Below are 14,170 nucleotides of genomic sequence, written 5' to 3'. Positions count from 1 at the left end.
ATAATTCTGAAGGAAGTTTTCTGGAAATAGATATGCAATTAGGTTGGGTGAAAGACCTTAGTAGCAAAGAATAAAATGCATTTAAGCCTCCAAAATGTAGAGAAGCATATTCATGAAGAGTTCACTGAATTGCAGTCTAACCCTGTCACCATCAGAGTTAATCAATGTTACTATTTATTTTTTCAGTTATCATAGCACAGGACAGCAACTGCTCTATGTATTTTAGAGAGCAAGCACAACTAGGCAGTTATTAACCAGTGTTGTGTCTAAATCTGAGCCGAAAATAAACAAATCTGTTAGAAAATTCCATGTTGGAACTGCTAGTGTGTAGACTTTAGTATCAAGTGTAATAACCAATCTGTAACAGGAGAAACCATGAGTATGTATATTTTTAGACCTATAGGAATGTTTTGAATCCAGCCTGACTGGACTATATCAAAAAAACTTACAGAAAGGATGTTATTCAAGTTATTTATGAACTCATGGTGTTAATGATTTATTTTAGTCAAGCAGGTGAGATGCTATATTTCAAGGCATAACAAATGAAATATTTAGTTTATGACACATTACGTTCTCTTTCCAGCAAAGTTGTCTGACTGTAAGAAACAATAACTTCTGGTTTTGAGAACTACATTCGTGAGGCTAATTTTGTGGGGAAAAAAGAAAGAAAATGAAAGAAAACGAAAAAGGAAAGTTGAGTAAAAAAACCTGTGAGCATCTGTAATATATTTTTAATGTAAAAATCTTATTTCTCAAACCTCTGATCAGGAAACTATGTTTTGCACCTACTAACCAAAGTGAAAAAAAAGCAAATGGAACAGACAGAGATTTCACTGCTTGGTATGAATAATAAGATCAGAATACAGCCTTGTGCGAACAGTAAATATGTTGAATGGGGAATTCTGGAGGCTCAGTTCTGGTTCTTTGTATTAAACAATAAAAACATTTGAAATGTGGGTTTGTCTTTCTCAATTTAATTCATTTTCAGACAGTGCATCAAAACCTGGTGCAGTGCAAGAGTACCTGGTGAACACAGTAATCAGAGAATCAGCCTTTTCTGACTGGTTGAGTTTTAAAGAATTTTGCAAACCAAATGTACCTCCCAGGTAGCGTTTTCTATTTCTCTGCTCACACTTCAGAGATGTGAGTCAAAGCACTTAAAGTTGGAGTAGGTGTTCAAAGTACTGCTTTGGTAGGCTAGAAAGTACTTTTTCAGCTTTTTCTGACATATATTAAATAAGAAAAGTAGCGATGCAGTATAGGAGGAATGTAAAGTCTTATGATAAAGAACAGTGAAGTATATAGTACACACTGTATTTTAAAACCAAATTTTATGCAAGAAACATTGTTGGTGACACCAGACAAGAAAGAAGTTTGCCAAACCATTAATATGAATTAATGCTGAAACTTATGTGTATAAGACAAACCATTCTTACTACAGGCTCAGAAACCACCTTCGGCAACAGCTCAGTTTCTTACACAACAGGAGTATGAGGGAAGCAGCCACTTTGTACTTGCGGCGTAGCTGCAAATGCATGAACAGGTCAAACAAAACATAAAACCTCTTTGCAGAAACTTACGGAACTTGACCAAGAACCTTATAATTTAGTCCTGTTTGTTTTAGAAGAGAAGATGTATTTCCTGATTCGAGAAAGATGGAAGTTGAAGAGAACATAATCCAATTTTCTTCCCAGCATGTGGTCACCTAACTTTCTCTGAGAAGTCTCTGTCAAGAAAATCTTGATAACTCCAAGAAACTCATTTACTGCACGTTTAACTTCTGAACAAGATCATGGAGTGATGGGAACTGGAGGAGTGGACGGACCACCATCTGTGTCAAGTGACAGGGGCACAGCCACCCTCACTGTATCAGATGACAGGGTTTGCCCCAGCATCATGCCTTGAGATGTGGTGGGAAAATCAGTGGCAGGCAGCTGATCTATGCCACAGTATTTCTCAGAGAGAGGGAAGCTGTAGGGTCACACAGCCCCCAAGGACTGGGTGACATGTGGCAGGGGGTGGCAGAGGAGCTAATGGAGTCCTGAAGGACCTTAGCCTTCCTCATCCTCACCCCAGAGACAACAGCATCAGAAATAGTGGTTATAAATTTATGACAGAGAGGCCAATGTAGCGAATGTAATCATATGTTCACAGGAGAGGGAAAACTGGGATAAAAAGACCTTTGGTACTATCAAGTACAGATATTTTTTTGACCTTCTGCTCTTTGCCATTATTTTCCCTTTGATGTCATAGATAGATAGATAGATAGATAGATAGATATTTGTTGATGTCCAAAGTGTGCAGTGCCTGCACTATTTCCTTAACATATAAAGTCATTGCCAAGGAACGTTGTGATTGTCAATTGAATTTGGCAAACCTGAACCCTGCATTCATCTGTGACTATTTCCCTTTTGTCCTCTTTATCTGCTATAGAATTAGTGGTTCGAGTCAGTTCTGTAGGTGTTGTTTATCATTTTGAGTATCTTCGTGTGATTCTAGTTTGCCTTATTCTATTCTCTAGTTTGCCTTATGTGTTCATTTACTAAGGTCAAAGAAGCTTCAGTCATATTCACATCCCAGTGTTCATGCGACATTCAAATATTTGGATTTAGGCCTCAAGGCTGCAATGCGATGGACACCTGGTGTTTGATATAGAGTTCCACTGTTTACCCCGGAAATAAAAATGAAATGCACAATTTTATGAATAAGCTGCTTTCCACACACACCTCCAAGGAGGTCAAATGTGTTAATCCACCTGCTGTTGTTTGGTGCAAATGGAAAGATCAGTTCCTACAGTTCCATTGTCGTTATTGCAGTTTTGTGAATGTGTTCTCATTTAAGGGGTTTATTCTTTTAACCTACAGACAAATACATCACACTCTTATTTCTGAATTATTTGTTTGGTTTAGGATAAGAACACATGCACAATGACTCTCTTAAGGACAGTGTCAGTTACAGTAAATTCTGTGGAACTGTGTTGCAGTTTAGGAGTATTTAAACCTTGAGTGATATCTGTCTCTTTTTTAAAAATCTATTTATTCACCTCTCTTGTGAATGAACCCTAGAATAGTTTTTTTCAAAATTTATGTTCAGTTAATATTTTTCATATCTTGCAAATAAAGGCAAACTTTTCTATTCCCTCAGGTAAGTCCTAGGCAGTAGGAAATCCTGTTTGTGTTCTCTCTGTGATGTTTTCTCTACTCAAACACCTACTGTTATAAAACTTCAGGAAAACAGAAATTTTCTATAAAAATTCAACAGAATTGTGGAACAAGGCTGTCCTAGATCATACTGAAGGTCCTTTAATTCCAGTCTTCTCTGTCCTATTGAAAATAGGAATAAAGGACAACATTTCCATTAATTTTTTAAAAGGCAAGTATTTTTATCAGTTACCTATGTGCCGTATTGCCTACCAGTTTAGCTATCGTTGATACTCTGCTGTGGCCTGATTTGCTCTGTCATGCTCTATTTGTAGTCATCTGCAGCCATAAAAAGCTGCAGACGCTGCTGCGGACACTGCTAATAAGTCAGCATGAAAGGTCTTTGCACACAATTTGTCTTGTTGCTTTGAAGAGCTTTCCCTTTAAAAATATACTTTAGGAGAGATTTTTAATATGCATAATTGAATAATAATTAGAAATTGATTGCTCCACAGAAGTATTTTTGTCAGTTGTCAAATTAATCACCAACAACCTTCCGTATTGTTCTGCCACATTTCAGTAACTGAGCAGTTTTGAGCCAGAAAGTCATTCCAAAATATTTTTTTCTTTTTGTCCATGTGCAAGGAACTAAATCAGGAATGGATTTCCGCAGCCAGACCAGACGCAGCACTCAGCTGATCTCCTTCCTTCTGGGGCTCATCCTTGCAAAGCTGAGTTGTGCACACCCAGGCATGGAGTGTAAGAGAGGGGAACAGACTGACACCCTCGTTTTCCTTCCTCCAAATACCATGCCACACTATTTATATGCATACCAGAATACAGCCAGACAGAGGAGTCTGGCATACATAGCCTAAGGCTTCTGCAGATCAGCACAGTAGTTATTTAAACTCAGTCTTTGCTAAAGAAAAGAGTGACGTTCTCTGTCCTACACCTAGTATAGATCTGATATGATAGACCAATGATGAAAATGGTGAGGAGAAAAATAGGATGGGGGGGTTCGCTACGGTCCTTGCCATCTGGTGACACCTCATTGAAGGCACGAGGTAAGAAACAAGAGAGATTATTGTGAACTCTCTTTATCCTGTAGAGTTGGGAGGATGTTTGCTTCCACTTACCTGGTGGCTACATATCCGATATTTCTCAATATCTGTCTTGAAGCAAACACACCTTTTTATGATGTCTTTGTCACCTCGCTTTGGATTTATATGCAGTCTCCATGGAGCCTGAGAAGCAAACGGATGTGAACAGTCTTGACCAACAGGTGAGATAAACAAAGAAGATGCCAAAGCAGGACGACAGCATTCCTCCCTGTACAAATATACATGCACTGAGCAGCAGAGGAGAGAGCAGGGCCGTGAAATTTGTGATGGAGAGTGGCAACCAGTTGAAGTCAAAACAGATTAAACAAAAGGAATGAACAGGACTGAGAATGAGAAGAGGGAAGGGAAGGGAAGGGAAGGGAAGGGAAGGGAAGGGAAGGGAAGGAAAAAGGGTAACATTTTTATTTTAGGAGCTTTCTTCAATACAATTTCTGTGTAGCTGGATAAAAAATTGAGAAATTGAAGGGGAAAGGATAGGCACCTACTATTCTGATCCCTGCTCCCAAGGCAGTTTTTCTTGTTTATCCACCGATAATCTAATATAAAGGGGGTGCACACTGCAGTTAGCTGGGTCCAGCTAGGCTCCACTAAGAGCTCTAACGGCTCCACATGCTCTTTGGATGAAAGAAAGATGCTAAATAGCATTTCTGTTCTGTTGTCAGTTTTCTGTCAGTGTGCTAACCACCCAGCATCTCCCTTCTTCTGTCAGCATGCTAAACACTCAGCTAATCAGCAACACATGGGCAGTGTCATTATGTCAAATGGAAGTAATCATTGGTTTGATGAAATCTCATTTTTCATTTTCTTTTCCAAGGGGCTTGGGCAGTATTCGAGTGCCTGTCCTCCTCAGCTTGAATCCCAAACTGCTTTAGATGACAGACAGACACCCATTTCCTAGCAACAGCAATCTGAGCATTTGCAGGTGAATAAAACCAGGAACCAAAGGAGCTTTCAACTAGGTAGTGAGGCTTAGTGGCTTAGTGAATTTAGATGCCTACAGGATTAAGCAAGACTGGAAATTGAGTGGCTTTTAGGAACCTAAGTCCCAGCATAAGCAGGATTTTGCAGACTGGATCCCACTCAATATTTTTATCATCTGATATCTTAAATGAAGCGATTCAACCACCTACAGCAGCAGACTGATTTCATTGTTCTTCCACTTTCTGTATCTCCTTAACAGACAGTCTTCACCAGCTTTTGAGCTCAGAAACACCTACGAAAATGCCTAAATAAATTTTCTGCAGCTGCATTTAAAGACCAAAGTTTGACAGTTTGGACCTATAACATTTAGTTAGAATGTAGCCAGTATAACTGTATTTCTTTTCCCGTAATTGTGAACCAGTGATTATTTCAAAGTCACATTTTGAATGGAGTCGCTGTGAAGCATTACTTCAGAACTAGACAACAGCATTCACCTTATTTGACACATTTCAGTGCTGTTGCAATAGCTGATAACACGCAGAAGAGGGAGGGAGGGGACGAGGGGGAAAAAGACATGCCAGGGAATGAGCAGCAAGTGCTTGCACAAACCTTTCTTTCAGTTCAAGTATGTAAAGTGAGATAAATGGTCGAACTGCAGACACACTGTACGCAGCAGGAGCCAAAAGCTGCTCCCCGGATTGGCAGCTCCAGAAGCCATCAGCACTGGATCCTCTCAGCAATTACCAGCTCGGAAATGTCCTTCCATTGATTGTGATGGACGTAAACCAGCTGCGTCTCAATAGCGAGAGAACAGAGGGAGGAAGAGCCAGACGGCAGGACACAAACTGCACCAAACACTGGGACCAGCTGCAGCCTGCAGGTCACACTTCCATGTCAACAAAAAAATGTTATTTAATATTTGCCAAACACTGAAGTAATTCATCACAAGGTATAAGTGGATCTATAACGTCTGAGATCGCCTGTTGAAGATTAACTGGACGTATCACATTTCCAGTGCAGCAACTTAAATGGGAAACAAAATAGCCTGAACCTCGTAGGCAAAGCACTTATTCATTCTCTGCAGTAGCAGGGTTCCCATGCTGGTCAGCCTCAGCCATGTAGTTTAGGAAACCCTCATGCCAGAATATTTGTATGCATGAAGGACCATGCTAAAACAGGACAGTGCCAGCCTGTCAGAATTCAGCTGATGTGAGAGTCTGATCAAATGTATGCAGCTGCCTTCATCTAGTCTAGAGCCTATATAGGACAAAATTACTGTGAATCACCAACTGAGAGCGGAAGAGCTTGATTATTGTTTAAACATAAACTGGCAACGAATGGTTCACTGCTGGAGGGTGCCTCTAAAAATATCTGCTTTCCCCTGCAGACATTCTTCAAATGGACACCAGGCTTCTTGCCTGCAAGAGGTGGCACTTCCAGAGAGGTAGAGTCACAGCAAGCTGCCTACACTCACATGCTGTACTTGCTTCGCACCACTTCAAGTTTTTACAACAGAACAAAGAAAAACCTTTAAAATACACAGTACAGAGGGACGTCCCACAAGAACTTTATAGAGAGAAGAAATTATGCCACATATCCCAAAGTGGAGATGAAAACAAAAAAGGCTGGAAATGGCTTGTAATTTTTGGTTTATTACTTCTTAGCACATCCAACTCAATCTGTAGCTGTTTCAGTTGTATCTAAAAAGCTAATAAATATTAATTCAACCCAAAGAGTCATCCAGCAATGGCAACGACTGACATTTCTGTTCCCTGACCTCTGACTGTCTGCATCCCAGCTGGACTCCAGTACTGCTAGACATTTCCTCAGGTCGAGAGCAATGCTCAGGTAGTGACTGTGGAGCAAGACAGTTCTGACAGGGACTGCAATACTGTCCCTTGTATTGTGCCTTCAGAACTGCCATTTCCTGCTGCAGGTATGAAGAGGCAGTAAACTAGCAAGTTATGTACATTCCCATAGTTATTATGCTATAACTAAGCCATAGAGTGCTTCTACAATATAGTATTTCACAGGATTTCCTGAATAATTGCTTCAGGATCTACCCAGGACTGTTATGCAAAAGCCATAAGTATGCCTCTAGAGAACTGAGTAATTATAAGAGGTTTTGAATAACACAATTAAGTGTTTAAAATAATAAAACATATCAAGGTCACAGAGTGATGAGAAAGTACAACAAGCAGTGTTCTCCTCCTTGCCACAACACTCTTCCTGGCACTGTGCAGCACTTGGGCTTTCCGGAGAAGCTTTCTGCACATTATAAAGGGCAGCACTCAATTCCCCTTTTTCTTTTCTTTGGTGGGTACCTTTGAGGCACATGTTTGCTTCTGCAGCAAACACAAGACTCAAGCTTGTGCATAACCTCCTTCACACGTTGAAGGTGTAGGTGTTTTCTGCAGGCCCAGCTCCCGTTCAGGGCTGGGCTCCAATGAGATTTTGTACCCAGACGCCTGCCTTTTAATTCCTCCCATTTTACTTCTCCTCTCTGCCATCTTCCACTCCTACTATTCTTCTGCAAAATTTCCTTTCTGCCTACCAACCCTCATCTCTTCTACCCCAGCTCACTAGTTCCCCATTCTGTTTACCATTTCTGGAGCATATCATCCATTTCCTTCATATATTTTTTTCATAAAAGTTACATTTTTACTCAACAGCCATGATGCAAATGAGACTTTAAAAGATTTTGAGATTCTCTGAGACACTGGAACTTTGTGATCAGAAGACAAGTTTTTCACAGATGAATACCTCACAAGGTAGTGAATTCCACAGGTCATCGTTCACAAGTCTAACTAATGTGCAAAATTAACAAATGATACTAAACAATCAGTGTGGATCCCAAGGCCCCACTTTATACTTCCATTCCCCTCCTGTCATTCTCCCATGCCAGAGTCCACAGTATTTTTGCCTGAAGCACTGAAGATGTATGGCCCCACAATTCTTCATGGGAACACTGATTAAATGAAGCACTTGTATACCGCAGTACCAGTTCTTCTGTCAGGCTGCAGGGGTGGGGTTCATGTGCCCTACTGCAGGTGTCTAAACCTTAGATGGACAAGTCTGAATACAGTAGACAGAAAGAGGCAAAGCAAAGTCAACATTTAAGCAAAACCTCTCATCTGACCCCAAAACATTCCCCCCCCCCCCAACGTTCCTTCAATAAATTTTAAAATGATCTATTCCTACTGAGAATAAAGTTCAGTGCTGACAGTTTGAAAGTCTGGTACAGCTTTTTCCTCTGTACAGGTCCAGTCAGCGCTGCTGGAAAAGCGTTGCCAGAACCATTTGCTTAGAATGAAGAGGGAAAAGGACATGCCTGTTCTGGTTTTCTTTTTAATTCTTTTTTGATTATTTTTAAGAGCTCTGTCATTTTTCCAAGAGCAGTACCAAGGCTTGTCAATACACATCTATCTGAAACTGAAACCCTAACAAGCAAGAATTGATGGATACGCAGCCAGCAAAATTTCAAGTTCCCTTCTGATAAAATTCCATCTTTCAACAGCTTTTTTAAGAGTTAGTTTTGCACTGGAGTAAAGGAGAGGTGGTGAGGAACATTCCGGGCTGTATTGTCAAACAAAAAACCTTTACTAGCAATATGGCTAATTTTAATTCAATTTCATGTAAAATTGAAAGAAGTATGCCCTTTTTTTTCTCAGAAGCAGTCAGCCTTGTCCTGCATCTCTGTACTACCCATTATACTTAGCAACACACTCTCAGGGTAATGTAGCTGCCTAGATGTATTTAACAGAAACCAGTTTAGCCACAGCACGGACAAATTCTGCCCTAGAAGTCAGATATATTAGTTAATAAGCAAAGGGATGAAGGACCAAGCCTGACAAGAAACTTCCAAGTGATGTTGTCAGGACAAGGACTCGTCCCAGCATGATCCCAGCAAGAGAAACCACCAGGGAGAGAGAAAACTCCCCACGTAACACACAAGGGTTTGCTGTAGCCAAAGCTTTCAGCATGACAGAGAGGAGCAGAGCAGAGCAGGACTTTGCCCTTCCTGGAGGAGATGTGAACTTCTGATCATTAATAAAAGGAGGATGACTGACAACTGATGAAATCAATTTCCTTTATCACAGCTGGTGGTCTCACAATTAGCAAAGCTTAGGGCAATTACAGGACTTAAATCTCTTCCCTTCTAGGTTTTGTGGGTTTGTTTAGGTATTACTTTACATTACTGTATTACTCCAGCACTTTTTGGGCTGAAATGACTTTTCAGGCTGTGCGCTGATGTCTCTGTCCTGCAAGCCGATCTGTGCAGTCAAACCAGAGAAGTGTGCGCGCAGGTGAGGGGCTGCGCTGGGGATGGGGCTCCCCTGGATGAGGGTGTTCGGGCTGCCATGGGGGACAGAGGAGGAAGCCGGCTGCTGCCCAGGAAAGTGAGTGGCCAGCTGAAAGAAGGGATTAACCCCTGAATTCACAAAGGCAAGAGGAGATTTTTAATTGACAAACAGAATGGAGAAGGGATTGATTTTAAATCAAACAGCACAAAATCAGCAGCAGCTCTGAAAGAGATAAGAAAGTCTGTCCTGGGGAAGCCTGTTAGAAGATTTGGGACTATCATCCCTGTTCAAGGTTCCCCATGCAAAAAAAAAAAGAAACAGTTGATCTTGATTTGTTTTTTTTTAGAAAGACAAAAGGATAAACAGGTGATATGTCATCCTGGGTAATTCATGTATTTCAACACTTAGAAAGAATATGTAACATTATTTGCACTGTTTGCATTGGTGATGTGTATTTACAGCATCCAAATCGCCTCACAGGCATACTGTGCTGTGCACACATCCCATAGAAGCCAGTGCTTCCCCCCGCACCGCCCCATGAAGGAGTTTCTAGTCAAAATAAACAAGACAGACAAAAGGTGTGAAGAGAAACCGCAAATACGGAGTTGAAATGTCCTTGTTTGCAGCGAGGCAGCAGCAAGGCAGCAGGGGATATGCTGATGCGAACTCCACCCAGACATACCCTTGCTCAGCTCCACCAGGAGCTTTTCCTAGGTCTCAACTGAAGTTGGGAAGCCAGGTCTTTTCTTCAAAACTGAAGAACCCTCTTTCCTTCCTTTCAAAAGACGGACTGGAAGGACTGTCTGCTTCTATCCAGTAACACAGTATTTAAGGCTCAGTTCTGGTTTGTGGGAAGTGGAGGAGATCAGGAAGAAAAGGAAAGGAAGCTCTGCCTTGCCTTCAACATGTTCATTTCATGCCGTTGTCAAAAATCTGCACAAACGGAGATGCGGGTGAGCCTAGCTCACTAGGCAGGTAGTTTGGATGTGCCTGCATTAGGTGATACAGTGTCCAAACACCTGCGTTTTCTCATGAATCCACAACATAGCCTTTCTGGTTTCTTGTCCCCGCAAGAAAAAATGGGAATAAAAGAATTCCTTGTCCCACAGGGTGTTGTGAATACAAATACATTACAAATACATGAAAGACATAAGATGCTCAGACCCCATATTAAGGGAATCATCCTTCTGTCCTGCAAGCATTATTTTAGCAAAAAGCGCCTGACTGTTACTAATTTTAAGATGGGCTTTTTTTAAAGTGCCAAAATGTGTGTACAAATACATTTTAGGAGAAAACTCGGCATACATTGTCCTTTAAAAAGGACAGATCTTTCTCTGTGTTGAGTTTTTAAAACTTGCTCAAAAAACAATAACCTGCCCTTCACCACTGCCACCCCCGGACTCTTACCCAGAGTCTCCGCTGTGTGCCTAACTAGTCAAAGTGTTGTGTTATGATTACCATAGCGACTGCAATCCAACAGCTGCCTTGACATTTCATCTTCTGCTGCTTTTAAAATGCTTTCTTTTTGCCAAGGAAAACTTTCCTCAATTATTTAATTTTTTTTACTACACACTGTTCACTCCACTTACAAAATAAACATTCAGAAAAAAAATCAGCAGAAACTGCCTTGGTTCTAACCACATATTTTGCTAATTGCTTTTATTCTCCTCTCAAGTCATTTTAAAGGTTTCTGAGGCCGTACACTAAAAAGCTTACGCTTTATTTTGCAGATAAACTGATGATTGTGCACTACTGTGTAGGGCCACCACGGGTGGCCAGGAGCCACCTCCAGCCCCCAGGTGCAAGGGCAGCTGCCCAGCCCTACCCAGCCTCCTTACGGGGAGACACCAACCCCATCCTCACCCTCCTAGCCACTCAAATCTAGCCATCCCGCGTTGTCGTCTCCCCATTTCGCTGCTCACTCTCCCACCAATGCTTTCAGCTCTCAGCTCTATCAATCACAGGCACTTCCCATGGAGCTTTAAGACTCTAGCCACTTCTCCTGCCTTTTGAAGAGGTGAGGAGATAAGCCAGTAGAGAATATGACTACACATGCCTTTTTGCTCCTGCCCTAAAAGAGGGAAGGTTGTGCATTGTGAGGCACCTGGCTGGTGCGGAAGCCCCCAGGCAGGGTTTTGGGGATGCCAAAGAGGGTGCAGCAGTGGAGGGCCATGGTCCCCCGCTGGTGACACAGCCATAGGGTCTAGCACCTGAAGTTGCTGTGTTTCATGTACAGACAGGGATAAGAAAGCACTGTACAGATTTTATGTATATACAGATGCGCTCTGCTAACCGATAATTCATTTTGCTGCTACTCATTTCACAAGCAACAAGCAGTTTTTAATTAGCTAAGCTGGTCACCCCCTTTCTTTTCCAAAAGGAGGGAAGGGCATGGCTTTCCTTTGAGCAGCCTGGGAGGTGTGAGAAAGCACCTTCTATGCAACCTTTCAAAGCACTTGCCCCCAAGATGCTTTCCCATCCTAGCCTGCACTCGAGCATGTCTCAGGTAGTCTCGTGCCAGGAAGGTGTGGGCTGGAGACATGCTGGGGCATGGAGATGTGTACAGGACATATTGAAAAGAGATTGATTCAAAATCCCAGTAGGTTGGATCATCTGCAGCTTGGCCAAGGTAGGAGATGCAGGGTGGGGGTGTGTGGGGGAGGGGGTGTGGGTGGGTGGGTGGGTGGGTGTTGAAGGGATTTTGACAATGGTAAGAATAAGGTCAAAACTCAGAGCCGTTCAGGCTGAGAAGGATTAGGGTTTAAAATGAAAGCTTCAAACCACTTTTTAACAATTTTTCTTTAATTATCAGAAATGATGACAAATTAAAATTAACAACCCTTATCTGAAAAGCACGTATGATTAACATGAGGAAGAAGGAAAACACCTTCAGAAGCAGTCAGCTTCCTGTCTTATGCTTTTGAAATCTAGCTGATGGCTCACAGAACGGATCTCAAATATGTATATATATAATCCCCACAGCTAAAAGTCATCTATTTTAAAAGACAAGTGTTTGCTCACATGAGGAACATTGTACTCAAGCGTTCAGTCTTTGTGATCCATATGGATTTCATCAACTTGTTTGTCAGGAATTTAGGAAAAACAAACTTTATTCATGTTCCTTAGAGAAATGAATTCAGTTTGTGGTCTGTGCAAAAAGAAATACAGCTTGGGAACAAAAAAGCCCTGGGCATTCCTGGAACTGGAAGGTCAGAGAGCTAAAATAATTGATCCACTTAATATGTGAAATGAGTGATTTGCGATGGCATCTTCATCAGCACTGGAAGTACACAGTTTCAGCTTAGAAAGTGATTTCATGTCACATCCCATAAAGGGCCCCCAAACGTGAAGTGCTTTCACAAGCCCCCCTGGAACCAGGCACTCCCGTTGCTCTGAGAAGAGCATTAACTCCAAATCCCGGGTTCCCTTTTCTGCTCTTCCTTTGGCCTGAGGATCACTGAAATCCTCTTTTCTGGATGGTCCCTCAGTTGTGACAGAGGTTGGATTGCATGTACTTTCTACATTGGGCAGGGAATGGAAAAGGGGAACAGCTCTCCAAGCACAGACCCAAAAGCCCATCTTCTCAACCCCCTGCCCGGTCTCCTGGTCACCACACAAGCACCATGTCCCTTCTCTCCTGATCTCCTCTGGGTCTCAGGACTCCGGCTGTCTTCAAGTAGACATGAAGACTTTTCAAGAGAAGACTGGAGGCTCTCCCACCTCCCCGGCCTTGCTGCAGAGCACTGCACGAGGACATTTTCTGAAGACATGGTAGAAATCACTGAGTTTCCCAGGTACCTGGGTTTTCTACTTCCCCGGCTGGAATTATTTGGGAAAGGTTGCCCCTCTTGTACACTTGAATGAATGTAAAATCTAACAGCTTGCCACTGTGATGATACAAAAAGAGGAAGGCTAACAAATTCTAGAGGAAAGAGTCGCTGAAAGAGCAGGAGGGAGCTGCCAAGACCAACCAGTGCATGAGTGCACTTCCTATCTGTCCATCCTTTCATGACACAGATCTACCCCAGGAGGTGCAAATGGCTTGTTCTTCCAAACATGGGCACCTACTGCTACCTAAAACATACTTGAGATGCCTATGTGCTACTCTGAAACTCTTGTCCTGTGTCTTCAAGGAGTTTACTCCCAGTAAAACCTTTTTTTTCTGAGCTCATTAACTTTTCTGTTTCTTGCAATATTTCTAATCAGAAAAAAAATGAAGATTTGTCTCATTTGATGTTACATGTTTAGATGGAGAGAAAAAAACAACTTCAAATGAGAACCTTTTCAACTATCTTAGACCTCCAACTTAAAGATGGGGTGTATAATCCACTAGAAGCACATGTACCTGGAGACTAAACTTTCGGGAGCTAAAGTTAGATGAAATGAGACCTATCCCAAATTACTCTGTACCACGCCTTGGTATATCAGTTTGTGCATAAAGAATTTAGTTGCATAACCCTAGGTTTGGTTTTCCAAGGTTGATGAAAACCTGTGGATCCCTATATAATTTATCAATGTTTTGTTTTCTGTATCAGAAAGAACAGGAGGTTTCTGAAAGATGTGTTAACACACATTGCTACTGCAAACAGAGGCTTTTATCTCCAACACCACTTACTTTAAAAGTACAGTCTAATGCAGGAAATATATACTCTGATTCATTCTTAAAGCAAATAATTATGCAGAT

Source organism: Gymnogyps californianus, chromosome 1 (genome assembly GCF_018139145.2).
Source record: "Gymnogyps californianus isolate 813 chromosome 1, ASM1813914v2, whole genome shotgun sequence".
Taxonomy (NCBI): Eukaryota; Metazoa; Chordata; class Aves; order Accipitriformes; family Cathartidae; genus Gymnogyps; species Gymnogyps californianus.
Note: the sequence above shows the minus strand (reverse complement) of the source record.